Raw genomic sequence first — 16,541 nt, forward strand, 5'->3', positions numbered from 1 at the left:
ATTTATGTTAGCTAGTTGAGTCACTTTGGCCCTCCGAATCAAATGAAGCCAAACCATTGCCACTGATCTCCATAGGCACGTAATTACTTGAGGCTTCACCATCTTCATTTATTCCTTTTATATGTTAAGTTCATTGAGGATATATATCTTTTTTGAAATTTAATTTTTTAAAAAAATTGATATTATCTATATTATGTTTTGTGAGATTTGGTGAATATCTATTTAATTTTAAATTTTAAAATTTTTTCTCTAATGCTATAAATCCCAAGTATGATCTAAATTAAAAGCTTGTTTTTATCACATATTTTTACAAATATTTATAAAATTTGAATAGTTTTATTTTTTAAAAAATGTTTCTTGTTTTTTTGTGACAATATTTAGTAGACATTAAATATTTGAATTTTTGGGACAAAAAAATGTGATCACAAAAAAATAAAGTGACCAGTGGCGAAGAACACTTTCGCCACAACAAATGAAAATATTATTGACAACAATATTTGCATCACAATAAACTTTTAATACTACTGACAATTACAAAATGATTACGAATCATCAGAATTAAAATAATTTTAGTGACAAAAAAATCATCACAATTAACTTACACAATAGTGTTAATTAATTTTTTAATCACAAAAAACTATATATTTGTGGCAAAATGATGATAGTTACAGAAAAATTCATTAGTAATTGTCTTAATTATTCTTATACAAGCATAATCTATTTGGTTTATTAAAACTAAATTGGAGAAACCCGGCCAGCCCTATTTTTTACTATTTTTTAATATTTTTTGTTAGTTTTGGTATTTTTATGTGAAAAAAGTTGTTTATTTGGTAAATAATTGATGAATATATATATATATATATATATAGAATATTCTTCTTCGCAATGTAGATACGATGGCGACACTAGTGTGATAATGATGATTTAGTATTTGGGCATCATTGCTTTTAAATATTTGAATAAGTTAATATTTTGGCATAATAGAACCAAATTTTTAGTATTATAGGTTATTTTGAAGTATTTATAAATAATAAATTTGTTTGATAAAATTATATTAAATTTTAATTTTAAAAACTTTTTAAATTTAATCTATAATTACTTACAATATCTAAAAAATTTTAAAAAAATCTATACATAGCCTTCGAGATTTGGTAGTAAAAATAGAATTTTTAATATTTTATTAAGAATATAATTTTACAACTATATATACTAATTTATAAAACACTATATATGTTAATTTATATTTTTTATGATGACATTTACTAGACACTATGTGTTTGAATTTTGTGTATTCAAAATTATTGACATAAAAGATAAGATATATAATTGTGATGGATACTAAATTGTTAATTGAAATTGTAATAATAACAAACTAATCAGATATCACAAATAATGCAAATTATAGTGTCAACTAACTTTTTTAACATAAAAACCCCAATGACATGATTAAGAAATTTAATTTTTGTGACAGTATGTAGTAGGCACTAAAGGGTTGAATTTTTTGTGACAAAACTGTTATACAAAAAATATATGTTGAGTGGCGGAGAACACTTTCATCACAATAAATGAAAAATTATAGTGACGACAATATTTCTTGTCACGATTACACATCATTCTCATCAAGAAAATTTTGACACTAAATCTTATATGCTTTTAGTGACGAACACTAGACACAAAATTTTTTTTGCCACTATTAATATATTAATAGTGACAATTTAATTGTAACATATACTAAATTGTCATAATTATCACTATAATAGTGACAAAAATATAAGTTATCACAATTAGTTTAAAAACAGTGTCCATTAACTTCTTTGACACAAAAAGCCTAATATATGTTGCAAAATAACAGAGTGAAAAAAAAAATTGTCACTAAAAATCTTAGTTCTTGTAGTGTGAGAGTTTGCTTATCACTAAGCAATAGAATCTAATATCAATTTAAGCAATGAATTACATTTTCCTTGAAATTTTGGTGGGTAGAGAAGGTGTAGAATTAAGTGTGACACTGTTACGATGCCTATGTATTTAGTTAACCTGTGAAATCTTTGGCATTGAAGTGCTACCTATAAGGTCGTTCTTTTGGCTTTGGTTCAAAAAGTAAAAGAGAACCAAAGGTTTCATATAGGTTTTTCTTTAAAGATTCATGCATATATCTGTATAAATAGACACATAAAGGATAAGGTACGTATTATTTTATTTGTTGCTTCTTCATGGATGTTGCCTAGGAGTAATATTTTGATTTGCCAGGTCATTGCCTTTGTTAGAAAACTAGAAAAAAATTTGAGCCAAAGAAAGATTCATCTAAAATGGTGCCAAAAGAGTACCACAACAATGGATCTAGATCTTGTAGAATTTAATTTCTCTTTTCTAAAACAAAGAAGTAATACAAAGTGTTGTAGTGTACTAATAACTCTCTAGAATTTAATCTAACTTCTTTGGATTAAAAAAAATTGGGGGTTTCAAAGGATTAAAGAAATGAGAAGAGAACAATTGGAACTTTTAGAAGGAAGAAACTAGTGGATATGTGAGGAAAAGAAGTAGAATAGCTCTATGGTTAAGAGGCTTACACACACACACACACACACACATATTCACATTAACCCCATAATTTACTTCAATTCTATATCAGCCCTTTATTTTAATATTGACATTGGCAGTAGAGTTGAAATTTTTGGCTTTGAAAGTCATCTTCAACATTATGAGTTCATTGATTGTATACACATAGTGGAATGCATTTTCAAAGTAAAAAAAATTCTCGATGATCAATGAGTTAAGCTTATTGCCATCAAGCTTAAGAAGCATGCATCCATTGGGTAGGAAAATCACAAACATAGCTAACAATGAGAAGGTTGAAGAAAGATCCACACATGGGATAGAATGCATCGAGAGCTTACACATGAGTTCTTGCTTGATCATTTTTATCAAGATAAATTCACCAAGTTCCATAACTTGAACCAAAAAAATCCTTGATAGTGGATGAATACACTATCAAATTTGAGTAACTTATGATAAAGTGTGATGGACTATTAGATTGCTAAAGTTACCTTAGGGAAAAGTAAGAGCAAACCATAGCACATTAGCTTGAAGGCTTAGACTATAAGATTACTTTGCAACAATATTGGACTTTAGAAGATGCCATTTATCTAGCACTCTGAGTTGAAAAGCAAAAGAAAAATGTTGTTTGATCTTCAAAATTGTGAGATTTTAAAATAGTAAGGGGACCTTAGCCTCAACGAAGCTTACTGTCGCCATATCTCCTGCCAAAGTTGACAAAGAGGCAAGTTTAAGTCTTCCCACCTAATCCAACATTCAAAAGTGCTTCAAGTATCAAGGATTTGGCCACATCACATTTGAATTTCCAAATAGGAGGATCACTACCATTATTGGAGGAAAAGTCCATGAAGCTTCTAAGAAAGGAGCTAATGAAGTAGCAATTTGGTTAACCATAAGGAAGAATTTTTATTAATTGAATCTAAGTCTCCACACTAGTAAAGACAAAGATGAAGATTGGTTGTGGTATAACATCTTTCACACCCATTGTACCTCTAAAGATAAAGTGTGAATTGTAATCATTAATCACAAAATTTGTGAGAACACAATGCTTAGCTACATGGTTGAGAAGCTTGGCCTACCAGTTAAACAGTACTCCTATACTTACAAGTTGCATTGGCTTTGGTTAAGGTAACTAAAAAAAGCGTTATATCTTTTTCTATTAGTAACAATACTAAGATGAATTATGGTGTGAAGTTATTCCTATGGATGCTTTTCATCTTTCACTCACTCTGATAAGTGCTTGTTTATAAGTATGATAAAGTATACTTTTCTTACATTGAGTATCACTTTTATCATATTTTATGGCTCATTCATGTGTATTTGTGTTCTTTTGTGCATTTAGGGATGTGGAGACAAATTTGGAAGAAAGGATGCAAAAATAGATCATGGATGTAATTGTTGAGGGGCACAAAGACAATCACACTTATATGTTCCGACTTGTGTAACATTGCTAAGAGCTCATATGCTCAAGTGGATACATAAAGTGGAAGGGCACAAAGACAATCATACTCATATGTTCCGACTTGTGTAACATTGCTAAGAGCTCCATCAATGTGCTAGAAAGCTAGACGCGACGTGATCTACTGTATGGTTGTATGCCCAACTTGGCAGTCTCGATGAAGACAATGAAGTCGGGAGCACTGCAGCGAAAGTATTGTAGCAGTTACTGTAACAAATCACTGTAGCAAAATCAATGTATCTATTACTATTCACAGTACGCAGGAAAAATAAGGCCTGAAAATTCCACACGCCCCTGTGGATGCCCGATTTCAGCCTGATAAGTGCTTGTGTATTAGTAATACGAAGTATTCTTTTCTTACAATTAGCATTACTTTTCTCAGATTTTATCGCTTATGCTTGTGTATTTGTATTCTTTTGTGCAGTTAGGGTTGTGGAGACAATCGTGGAAGAAACGAATCAAAAGAAGATCGTGGATGCATTTGTTGATGAAGTCTTGGAGTGAACAAACGTGAAGACATAAGTTGTGGTTAAAGACATGTGAGTGTGTGCCAACTTTCATTTTGCTCGAGTGAACACACAGATTGGAGGGGCACAAAGGCAGTTACACTCATGTGTTCCGACTTGTGTAATACGAGGAAGATCTTTATCAATGTGGTTTTATTGAAGATGCGACGTGATCTACAGCATGGATATATGCCCATTCATGTGGCCTCAATGAAAAGAGTGGATCCAGGAGCATTTTGACGAAGTACTATAGCAGTTTAATGCAGTAAAGCACTGTAGCAGTTACTGTTTACAGTTCGCAAGAAACCAATTTTGGAAAATTGACATGGCCGTGTGGAAATTCCACACACTCGTATGGATGCCCGATTCTAGCCCCTATAAATACCGTGACTTGAGATATTTTGAAGGATCCTTTTCTCATTTTTCTCACATCTTTGGAGATGCTCACGGCTAGGGTTTAGAGAGGCTTTGGCTAGGTTTTTGGAGTGGTTCTACGGCTTCCGACATTGCGTTCCTTTGGAAGAGAGTTATTGGGGGAGCTTTCGTCAGCATCAATTCGGCAGGTGTGCCCTAGGCTTGATGAGGGAAACCTTGGAGAAGATGAGGCGACTCCATAAGACCATCGATATGGACTACGAGGGGGTTTTACTTATGGATTGCATAATTTTACATTCAATTTCATTATTAATTGTGCATTGCTCCATAGTGAGCTAAACCCCTAGTGGGTACTTGGACTTATAAACCCTAGGATGATTTTGTTTCATTAACCTTTATTAGGCTTCTTTAATTGATGTTTTAATTGAGTTCCTTGAATTTTTGTTGTATTGATTTTCCCTTAGAGTGACACTAGGGTTGAGAATCCATCTTGGTAATCCTTGTGGATGAATAACACTCCATTAGGATTAGACAAAGCAAGGTTAGAGAGGGTCGAGAGGGTGAGTCGAGAGGTAGCGGAATATCCCCTTTCCCTTCCGATGTGGTTTATCCTACCTCCACGTTCCAAGAGTTCTTGGCGGCCATGATAGAGTGAAGTGCTAAGAGATAAACTCCACTGTGGCTTAGTTGCGCGAGCAATAGAGTGAAGTGTTGAAGTAATCCTTAGTGTTGGGGCTTAATCGTGACTAGGGGTCTTTCGCTTGGACCAAAGGGTTAGATCTATATTAGGAAATAGGGTTTACCACTTCGAATCCCTAGAACTTCATACAACCCCATACAGTGTGAGGCGTTGAGAGTATCCCTTTCCGCTAGAGCATAGTGTAAGGGTTAGTCACGGTTGACCTTAGGTTTGGGACCATGTGTCTTCAGATTTCCACGGCTCATTAAACATCAGTTAGGAGGCATAATGATGAGTCTTGCACTTGAAACAATAGTCCTAGGGTGAGCAATGTCCGGGTGCCCCATTTTCTATCGATTACCTCTCTTTATTCCTATTGCGTCTCTTCCTTATTTTCTGTATTTTCATTTGCATTGATATTGATCACACAACTCCTCAATCGTTTTCACTATAGTTAAACAGCAACACTTGTGTTTCCAAGCACTATTCCTGGTGGATATGACTACCCACTCACCAAGGTACTTTATTTGTTCGACAACTCGTGCACTTGCAGTACACACACGCAAGGGGTGTGTCACAGCCCTATAAATACCGTTTTGAGAGTTTCTTTTGAAAATCGTTTCCTATCTTTTTCCTATCTTTTGTGGGAGAGCGTGACTAGGGTTTGGAGAGGCTTTTCTGGGATTTTGGATCGTTCATATGGCATTCGACGTCGATTTTTTCGGAGGAAAGTTATTAGGGAAGCTTCCAACGACGTAAATTCGGCGGGGTGTGCCCTAGGCTTAATGAAGGAATCTTTGGAGAAGACGAGGGGCCTCTTAAAGACAATCAACATGGACGACAAGGGGGGTTATCTCAATGGATTTCTTGCACATACTTTTGATTCTATCTTTGACTTTGTATTGCTTCATGGAGAGCTAAACTCCTAATGGGTGCTTAGATTTGTAAACCCTACGATGATTTTATTTCATTGACTTCTATTATGCTTTTTTAATTGATGTTTTAATTGAGTTTTAATCTTGCATTATTATAGTTGTGATTTTCCCTTAGAGTGACACTAGGGTTGAGAATCCATCTAGGTAATCCTTTGAAGGGGTGATAACTTCAATAGGGTTAGACTTAGTGAGATTGAAGATGGTTGAAAGGGTTAGTCGAGAGGTAGCAGAACAATCTCTTTCCCCTCTAACGTGATTTATCCTACTCCCTTTCCCCCTTGTAGTCCATATCGATGGTCTTGTGAAGCCGCCTCATCTTTTTCAAAGGTTCCCTTATCAAGCCTAGGGCACACCTCGCCGAATCAGTACCAACGAAAGCTCCCCCAATAACTCTCCTCCAAAGGAACACGATGTCAAAGGCCGTAGAACCGCTTCAAAAACTAGGCAAAGCCTCTCCAAACCCTAGCCGCGAGCGCCCCCAAAGATGGACAAAAGATGGGGAAAGATTCTTCAATAACTCTCAAAACTCGGTATTTATAAGGCTGGAATCGGGCATCCACACTGGTGTGTGAAAATTTCACACGCCCGTGTGAATTTCTAGGTCTTCATTTCCTGCGCACTATGAACAGTAACTGCTCCAGTAATTTTACTGCAGCATTTTGCTGCATTAAAGTACTATAGTACTTCATCAAAATGCTCCCGAATCCACTCTTTTCATCGAGGCCACATGAATGGGCACACATCTATGCGGTAGATAGCGTCGCGTCTTCAGTGAAACTACATTGACGAAGCTTTTGCTAATGTTTGCACAAGTCAAAATATATGGGTGTGACTACTTTTGTGTCCCTCTACTTTGTATATTCTCTTTAGCACAATTGAGGTTGGCACACACCCACATGTCTTTGAGCACAACTTGTGTCTTCACGTTTGTTCAACCTAAGAACTTCATCAACAATTACATCCACGATCTACTTTTGCTTTCTTCATACAACTTTGTCTCCACAACCCTTCATGCACAGAAGAACACAAATATACACAAATAAGCGATAAAATCTGATAAAAGAGATGCTCAATGTAAGAAAAGAATACTTCGTATTACTTATACACAAGCACTTATCAATTAGTCCTAGGGTTAGCATTATCCGGGTACCCCACTTTACCATTGATTGTTTTCTCCGATTACTCTTACTTGTTCTCTTTTCTGTTTTACATTTTGACAACGCCCCTTGCGTATGTCCCGCAAGTGCACAGGTTTATCGAAGTAATAAAATCCCAGATGAATGGGGTATCGTATCCACAAGGAGTAGGAATAAAAATACTTAAATTGTTTCTTAACTAAGTGAAAGATAAATAGTGATATGTGTGATAAGATGTGAAATAACAAAAGTAAAAGAATAAGAAAGAGAGTACAGGTAAAGGAGAAAGCAAGGCAATCGATATAAATGGGGTACCCGGATATTGTTCCGCCTAGGACAATCGTTTCAAGTGCAAGAACCCTCTATTATAGTTTCTAACTGATGCAATAATGAGTCATGGAGATCCTTAAATACATGGTCCCAAATCTAAGGTCAACCATGCCTAACTCTATACATGTCCGGGAGGAGAAATTGAATAACCTCTCAACCTCGCACTCGTATAGAATTGCAATGACTTCTAGAGATTTCAAGTGATAAATCCTCTTCCTAGATGTAGACCTAACCTTTTGGTCCAGGTGGAAGGTCCTTGGCCATAATTAAGCCCTAGATGCTAAAATCACTTCAACGCTTCACTCTGTTGCACTCGCAACTAAGCCCCAGTGGAAGGTCATCCTTTAGCTCGTTCACTCTACTATAACCGCAAAGAACTTGAGGAAATGGAGGTAGAATAAATCACACCGAAGGGGAAAGGGGATGCTCCGCTACCTCTCGACTCACCCTCTTAACCCTCTCCAATCTAGCTTTGTCTAACTCTCGTGGTGTGTCACTCACTTACAAGGGTTATCAACAAGAGCTCTTAACCATAGTGTTACTCTAAGGGAGTATTTATACAATCAAGCATTCAAGATTGGAACTCAAATAAAACATCAATTAATTGAAAGCATAATAAAGAGGTTCAATGAAACAATTAAATCCTAGGGTTCACAAATACCCAAGTACCTACTAGGGGGTTTAGCTCTCCATGGAGCTAATTACAATCAATGAAATCAAATGTAAAAGCAAGGAATCCAAAGAAAACCCCCTTGATAGTCGTGGCGATGGTCTTGTGGAGAGTTCTCTACTCGTCCAAGGGTCCCTTTGTCCGGCCCAGAATACACCTCGCCGGATCGGTGCCGACGAAAGCTCTCCCACTAACCTTCTTCCAAACGGAGCACGATGTCTAATCCGTTGAACCTCTCCCAATACCTAGCCAATACCTCTCAAAAACCTAGCCGTATCCCTCTCTCAAGTTAGGGAAAAGATGGAGAAAAAGATTCTGAAATCGGAGCTGAAATCGGCTTTAAATAGGGCTAGAATTGGGAATCCACACACCCATGTGGGGTGCCCGTGTGGATTTTTCACACGGGCGTGTGGAATTAACGCACGCCCGTGTGGATTCTCTGTTTTCATCCTTCTTCGGCCGGCTGTGAACAGTACCTGCTACAATGTTTTGCTACAATATTTGTAACAGTGTCCTGCTATAGTACCAGCCCGAAACACTCCCGAATCCATGCTTTCATCGAGATAACATAAACATGCACACGCTTACATCGTAGATCATTTTGCTTTTTGAATAACGGACATGTTGGTGGAAATCTTGCTATATATGCACAAACCGGAATGCTTGAATGTGACTGCCCTTGTGCCCTTCCAATTTGTTGTGCTAACTAGAATATGAGGAGGTTGACACACATTCCCGGATTTCAAACCTAACTTATGTCTGCGCGTTTGAACCTTCTCAAGATTTCCTCCAATTGGTGCATTTACGATCTACATTGGCTTTTTTCTCTAATATTTGGCGTCATAACCCTATATGCATGAAAGCAACATAAATACACACATATTAGTGTTAAAACCCAATAAAAGTAATGCTCATCATAAGGAAAGAACACTTTGTATTCTTATCACACAAGCACTTATCAAACTTTCCCACACTTAAGCTTTGCTTGTCTTCAAGCAAAAATTAAAACATTAAAGCATAGACGAAGGAAATATTGGAAGTGCTTGGCCTTAGGTTCACCAAAGCATACAAAGAGAGCATTCTACGAGTAAGGGAAATTTCAACACTAAATACGAAAAATCATTGCTCTACCTAAAAACTTGAATAAAAAAGGATAACACGTGTAAGTGTGTGAACTCACTCAAAACAACCCAAAGTATACTCCTCAAAGTTCTAAGTACAAGGGACTTATTTATCTACAAACAGTAATAAAATTTCAAAGATGGTAGCAACTTCACACATCCTCTAAGGTATCCCTTTCCAAAGCGGCCGCTAAGGTGGCTTTCACACTTTCGAGGTGGTAGCTCTTTCTACCGGAGTGGTAGCTTTCACTCATCCTATGAGATAGCTCTTTCTCTCATTAGGGCATAACTAGTATCCGACTTATGAGAGTAGCTTCATACTTCATAGACGGTAGCTCTTTCTACCCAACAGCACAAATAAATAATAAAACTATTTTGTTCTTTCTTTTTATTTTTCCTTTTTTTCAGAATTAACAAAAGAAACAACTATGCTTAGTCCCTTTAACATCAAACTTGAGTTTCCAAAAGAGTTTAAAGAGTGAGTAGTGTAACAAGTGACAATCTGGCAAAAAGTCCTACAAAAACTTGAGTTTGCAACTAAGGTGAACCACCATTGGCTATGTGAGCATGTATATCAATCAAAATTAATATGAAAGAGATGTGTGCACCATGAAACTCCCCCACTTCCATACTTAAGTTGTACATTGTCTCCAATGTACACATGCAAGCTCACTCATAATATATATCAAACAAGAACAAATGTGGGAGAAGCAATCAAAACAATACTCTCCTTACTCCTAGTGTTGCATTTGATGGACCTAAATCCTTGGGAGTGATGTTCCAACGGGTTGTGAAGCACACACGGCAAAGTACCAAAACACCATTGGCAGTGCCCATGACAAAGTCTCAATTCCCATGATGACAAGACCATCTGCACGCATACACGAGGGGGTTCAGTGAAGCTCAATAAAACAAAAACAACTCGAGTATATAAAAGATAAAGCAATGAATACAACTCAAAGCAACAAAACGAAAATAAACTCAGAAGGAAAGTCTTTTCTGAGTATATAAGTCCAAAATGAAATGCAAAAAAGTAATAGAGACGAAAAACAGAATCAAGTGTCATTGTCGCGCTCTGGCTCCCTTGCTGCTGTTGGGTACTCAAAAGGTGCAGGTAGGCATAGTGGTGGGGATGTAGTAGGGGCCGGAGGTCTGCTAATCAATAACTGATGTAACACGTTGAAACGGGCCACCATCTCAGTATACTGTGCGGTCTGTATAGCCCGGAGCTCCGCGATCTCGGTCCGAAGCTCACCCACAGCACTCTCGAGCCTCCCAATATGATCATGAGCTCGAGGAGGAGTGAAAATGGGTACTGATCGCCAGAATTTCTCCTGTGCTGCAAGGGGTGCTCCGGTCCCCGTCTGTGCAAACTGAGGTCCGGGAATCTGTTGAGAACCCTCCACTGCATCCCTTCCGCTCCCAGTGGTCTCTGGGGTGGATGCAGCTATAATATATGTCCCAGGCCCACATCTGTGTACCAACCCCATCATCCTGATCGTCTCAAATCCCAGAGGAGCAGGCACGACCGTCTTCTTAGCACCACGTATAGCGTCCATCAAGCCCATCCCCAAGATGAGTCAGGTGACGTAAGGACCAGTAGATAATAATCATACTCTCACAAACTAGCCCTGGTGCCTCAAAGCGTCTGCCACTATGTGCCCCAAACGAATCGGCACATTGCGGACCATAGAGTATAGATAAAGTAAGTCCTGCCTGCTCAAAACAGCCGTGTTGTCGCCTCGACCTGACACAAAACTGCTGAGGACCAAGTACAAATACTTGTAGCTCGACCCGGATAGGCTGGTGGCCTTAGATACTCCCGGTTCATACTGTCCATGTCCACACCTGTACGCCTGAAGTGGAGTCACTGTACTTGGGAAATCTGTTGACAGACGTCTATACTCCTCTGTACCTGTGTATGTGCCGTCATACAGGCCCATACGAACTGAGAACTCAGTGACACTTATGCAGAACGGATGTCTGAATGCTCAGAACTATATAGCATCCATGGTGTCAACTCTCCCATATGGATGATCAAACTCAAAAGACACTATCACCTCTAGTGTCACCGCGCAGAAAGCTTGCTCACGAATCGTCAATAACCTTCTCCAGCTCCCCACTCCTAGCATCTCATCAATCTCATCGACTAGCTCGTCACCCTACTGAATATCTCTTAGCACCTGCAAATCTACAAAGCGAGTCTAACCAAAACCAAGCGCTGATAATCTCTTAAATCGAGCCGGGTATCTTGGAGAATTCCATATGTATTGGCTCAGGCGGGGTATCTTGGAGATGCTTAACTTCATGCGTCCTCGCTCAAGGGGCCATATCTGCAAAATTGGACGAGAAAACGATCAACAAGGCTCAGAAAAACATCCTGTAGAATTCCACACGGGTGTGGAAATTATCCACGCCCGTGTGGATCTGCGGGGTGTGAAAACCGCATGGTTGCAGAACAATTCTCCAAAAAATGCAACTCAAAACCACTGTTAAACGCTGTCCAGACATGCATAAACCATTATAAAGTGAAAATACGTGCAACTCAAGACTTTTAATCCGCTAAAAAGAAGAATATACGAAAAAAAGAGGATAAAAAGGTTTACCGATGAAATAGATGTGAACACTTCGAAAATTGGCACGGAATGTGAAGAAAAATCCTCCAAAACAACGGTGATGGGCCGGGAAGTTGATCAGGAGTGGTTTCCGGGTGATTAGAGATGAAGAAGAAAAGAGTTCACAAAAATTTTAAAGAAAAACTCGCATCTTTTGGAATTCTGTGCATCCACACGGACGTGCGGAAATTGTTCACGCTCGTGCACCTCCACAGGATAGCATCACAGGTGCAGGTGCACGCCCCTGTGGGCTCTCGGGAAAACCATCACTGTTTCTGAATGCTCTCACATGGGCATATGGAAAATACCCAAGTCCGTGGGCCCGACCCACAGGGGCAGCCGCAAGCTCCTGTGGCTCCACTGCCAGGGTGAGAAGAATCGCTAAGTGCTTCACACGCCCGTGTGGAAATACACCTTTGTGTCTTCTTAGGATGGAGAGAGCTCTTCTGTAGAGATCCACACGGGCATACGGAAAATACCCACGCCCGTGCGTTTGTCACAGGTTCGCCCACAGGGGCGAGTCCACGCCCCTGTGTGCTCTCAGGATAAGTTGCTAAGTCTCTGCAGGAAGATGCACGCAAGTGCAAAAATTACCTACGGGCATGGACCATCACATGGTCGCTCACAGGGGCTTGTCCATGCCCCTGTGTCTTCTCTAGATGAGCTCTGAACAAAAACGCACGCCCGTGCCGTGTGTTTTCTCTAGACACTTAGAAAACTTTGCAAGCATTGTAGAAAATTTCTGAACACAACTATACACTCATAGCCTGCTTTACAAGCCAACTTTAACCAGAGAAAACATGAAAAAATAAGCTCAAATGACCTAAACTTCACCAAATCCACATGAAAACAAACGATGACATTAAAAACCCACAATCAAACACAGCAAAAGCATCTAAAAATCAAGACATCTGCACTTAACATTTTATTCATGCAAATACTACACTACTCATCTAAGAAAAACAGTAAACACTTGGGTTGCCTCCCAAGAAGCGCTTGTTTTACATCACTAAGCTTGACGTACCTTGTCTTACCTCACGGGGGTTCATAGATGAAGGTTGCCCTCTTACCCATATCTTGAAAGCATGAAGAGCAAAGCCTCTTGAAGGTAGAGAGGAAGTTATTGGGCTTGGGACCACCTAGCAATGGTGCATCCAATTTGTTAGGTTCATGCGCGTCTCCAACAGCCTTGGAGCATTTCTGATAGCGTCTCCTCGTCCTCTTCATCTTCCGGAGCACCTTCTTCAAGATCCCCGGAGTAGATGGTACTTCTTCAGTCGAACCAAGCATCATAACTTCTTCATTTTCCACCTCTTGGTTGAACAAGCCTTCGTATAAATCTGGATTAAACATTTTCTGCATGTATTCAACAACAATCTCATCAGTAGTGTTTAGAAAATACAAAGCATCATAGAAATCAAGAGAATGCCGCATGGCTTCAGAAAGGCAGTATGTGAGCTTGTCATCTCCAACTCTTAATGTTAACTCCCCACCATCCATGTCAATCAATGCCTTGGAAGTCCGCAAGAACGACCTCCCAAGTATCAAAGGTAAACCCGCATCCTTATTGATGTCTAGCACTACAAAGTCAACCAGAAAAATTTACTTGTCCACCTTGACAAGCACATCTTCAATGATATCCCTCAGATGTCTCACCGTTTGATCCGCCAATTGCAAAGTCATCCGAGTGGGCCTAGGCACTCCCAAGCCTAGCTTTTGAAAGAAAGTGTATGGCATGACATTGACACTAGCCCCTGAGTCTGGCAATGCCATTTCTTCACCCAAATTGCTAATATTACACGTAATCATGAAGCTTCCCGGGTCTTTCTTCTTGTTTAGCATATTCTTTTGCAACACCGCCGAGCAAGAAGCATCTGAGATCACTGAAGCACTCTCTTCCAACTTCCTCTTGTTAGTCAACAAGTCCTTCAAGAATTTTGCATACTTAGGCATACGAGCCACTGCCTCAACAAAAGGAATATTAATGTGGAGTTGCTTGAACAAACTCAAGAACTTATTGCACTGTTCATCCCCTTGGTTATTCTTCAACCTAGAGGGACAAGGGATTCTTGGCTTCAAAGGTGGAGGTGGCACCTCCTTCTCTTTGCTTGTTCCGTCTTCAACCTCTATGACCTCGGGTGCGTGTTCATTGGGTTTCTCACTCGGAAACCTACCTTCAACCTCTCGACCACTTCTCAAAGTGATCACCTTCACATGCTCTCTAGGATTGGTCTCAGTATTACACGGCAAGCTCCCTTGTGGTCTCTCTGATAGAGATTTCGCAATCTGCCCGACTTGATTTTCAAGATTGTATAAAGAAGCAGTGTGGTTGCGAAGTGTAGTCTCAACTGATTGAAACCTTGTATCCGACGATTGCACAAACCTAGTCAAGGCCTTCTCCAAATCGGTCATACGGGTCTCCAAGCCTGAAACTCGATTCTCCATGTTTGGGGCTTGTTGTTGTTGGAACCCCGGTGGCCCCATTGCCTTTTGTGGACCTTGGTTGCTCCATGAAAAATTGGGATGATTCTTCCAACCCGGATTGTAGGTGCTTCTATATGGATTCCCTTTGTTCCTCATTGTATTTCCCACAAAATCAACATTCTCAACCGAAGATGCATCACTAACAGAGATAGGGCAATCAGAGGGAGCATGTCTTCCAGCACACCCGGTGCAAGTAGTCATGGCCACCACTCTATTCGAAGTTAGAAGATCTAACTTCTTAATCAATAATTCCACTTGAGTCGACAATGAAGTTACTGCATCTATCACATGGAGCCTGGATACCTTTTTCTTCTCCCTAGCATTCCATTGGTAGCTATTTAACCCCATTTCTTCAATTAGTTGACAGGCCTCACCGGGGGTCTTGCTACCTAAGGTACCTCCTGCTGCCGCATCCAAGAGTTGCCTTGTACTCGAATTCAACTCGTTGTAAAAGGTCTGAACAATAATCCACTCCGGGAATCCGTGTTGTGGGCACTTTCTCAGGAGCTCCTTGAACCTTTCCCACGTCTCAAATAGAGACTCCAATTCCAACTATACAAAGGACGAGATCTCATTCCTAAGCTTTGCAGATTTTCCGGGAAGGAAATAATGGGCTAGAAAAACTTCTACCATCTCCTCCCATGTGGTAATCAATGCTCTAGGTAATGAGTGTAGCCACTGCTTCACACTCCCCTTTAAGGAAAATGGGAAGGCTCTCAACTTGATGGCATCATCGATCACCCCGTTTATCTTAAGCATATCACATACCTCGAGAAAGTTCTCTATATGACTGTTTGGATCCTCATTAGCCAAACTATTGAACTGTGCAGATTACTGCAACATGTGGATGAATGCTGGCTTTAGCTCGAAGTTCTGAGGAGTAATCGGGGAACCCACAATACTCGATTGTGTCCCCAATACTGAAGGCCTGGCATAATCGGATAATGTCCGCTGTTGCTCATTCTGTTCTGTCATGTTTTCAGATTCTTCTACTTCCAAATCAGCTAGCTTAGACGGTTCTTGCACAGTTCTAAGTGTACGCTCAAGCTCGGGATCTCCTTCAATCAATATTGAGGGGTTCCCTCTAGAGGTGGGCACGGCCCGGTTAACCGAGCCCTATACATCGGCCCACCAACCCGGACCCGGCCCGGCTAAGTGTAGAACCCGCTGGGCCGGGTTGGCCCGTCGGACCCGGCAGGTCTGGGTCACAAGAAGTCGGCTCGGAACCGGCCCGGCTTCCACGTTGACCCGGCCGGTCGGTTGGCCTACCTCAAAAAAATTAAAAAAAATTCAAAAAAAAATTCAGAAAATTCAGAAAAAATATTAAAAAAATCATAAATTTCTAAAAATTCAGAAAGTTTTCTAGAAAAAAAAAATAAATCAAATAAGACCCCAAAAATTAAGATCACAAGTTTCCAAATAATAAGAGATGTCCCACGTATTACACTAAATTTCACTAAAATTTTAAATTAAACTAAATTTGAAAATAAATAGCTTGCACTTAATCCGTTTACTTGTCGAATCAATTTGCCTACGTATCCTCCTGGGTGTGAGAGGAATCAAAGCCCACGTAGTTCTTTTACATTGTGTAATCGGTCACCTATTATTCAAAGATATTCTTTTTTTTACTATTATATTTTTTATAAATTGATATACATAATTTAAAAACAATTTTTAG

The 16,541-nt window shown here is 39.4% G+C and overlaps 1 non-coding gene across 1 annotated transcript; it reads left to right on the forward strand.

Moving 5' to 3' along the window:
* Positions 1–15,341: 15,341 nt before the first annotated feature.
* LOC120266509 lies at positions 15,342–15,448 on the forward strand. Its single transcript, XR_005538190.1, has one exon. It is a non-coding gene; the product is annotated as a small nucleolar RNA R71 (small nucleolar RNA).
* The last annotated feature ends 1,093 nt before the right edge of the window (positions 15,449–16,541 follow it).

Source organism: Dioscorea cayenensis, chromosome 1 (genome assembly GCF_009730915.1).
Source record: "Dioscorea cayenensis subsp. rotundata cultivar TDr96_F1 chromosome 1, TDr96_F1_v2_PseudoChromosome.rev07_lg8_w22 25.fasta, whole genome shotgun sequence".
Lineage (NCBI taxonomy): Eukaryota > Viridiplantae > Streptophyta > Magnoliopsida > Dioscoreales > Dioscoreaceae > Dioscorea > Dioscorea cayenensis.